Raw genomic sequence first — 1,027 nt, forward strand, 5'->3', positions numbered from 1 at the left:
CCCTCCCTCCCTCACAAACCCTTGATAATTTATAAATTATTATTTTTCCATGTCTTACACTGTCCAATGTCACCCTTCACCCACTTTTCTGTTTTCCGTCCTCCAGGGAGGGGGTCATATATAGATCATTGTGATCGGTTTGCCCTTTCTACTCCACCTTCCTCTTTCCCTCCTGGTATCACTATTCTAATTAGTGGTCCTCGGGGGGGTTATCTGTCCTGGATTCCCTGTGTTTTCAGCTCTTATCTGTACCAGGATATATACTCTGGTCTAGTTGGATTTTTAAGGTAGAATTAGAATCATGATAGTGGAGGGGAGGAAGCATTAAAGAACTAGAAGAAAGTTGTATGTTTCACTGGTGCTATTCTACACCCTGACTGGCTTGTCTCCTCCCTGAGACCCTTCAGTAAGGTGATATCCAATTGTCTACAGATGGACTTTGGGTCTCCAATCCCCACTCCCCTTCATTCACATTGATATGATTTTTTGTTCTGGGTCTCTGATGCTGATACCCGATTCCATCAACACCTCACGATCACATAGGCTGGTGTACGTCTTCCATGTGGACTTTGTTGCGTCTCAGCTTGGATGGCTGCTTGTTTATCTTCAAGCCTTTAAGACCCCAGATGCTATGTCTTTTGATAGCTGGGCACCATCAGCTTTCTTCACCACATTTTCTATGCACCCATTCATTTTGTCTTCAGCTATCATGTCGGGACAGAGTCACCTCATTTTTTAAATGACCTAATGATGTAACTTCATTTCCTACTCAGTCTTCAGTCATTTTTATTATGATGAACATGTAAGTTGGATCTTCATTAAAAATATAAAATCAGTCCTGGAAAAATCCCATATTCTGCTGTCTCAGCTACTTAAAATATCAGACCAGGAAAATGTCATGCTGCCATGCAGACAGGGACTTTCTAAAAACTCCAACCAGGTCTGACTTGGGAGAGGTACAGCCAGAATGCTACTTAGAGGCAAGGATGGCAACACTTTGTCTCATAAACTTTGAACATGTTGTCAG

The 1,027-nt window shown here is 42.3% G+C and overlaps 1 protein-coding gene across 1 annotated transcript in view; it reads right to left on the minus strand.

Annotated features, from left to right (window-relative positions):
• Nucleotides 1–1,027, minus strand: part of CFAP54 (cilia and flagella associated protein 54) — a 390,102-nt gene that overhangs the window by 307,627 nt on the left and 81,448 nt on the right. The window lies entirely within an intron of this gene.

This window comes from Echinops telfairi, unplaced genomic scaffold (genome assembly GCF_000313985.2).
Source record: "Echinops telfairi isolate 266 unplaced genomic scaffold, ASM31398v2 ScPeMD7_2;HRSCAF=8, whole genome shotgun sequence".
Taxonomy (NCBI): Eukaryota; Metazoa; Chordata; class Mammalia; order Afrosoricida; family Tenrecidae; genus Echinops; species Echinops telfairi.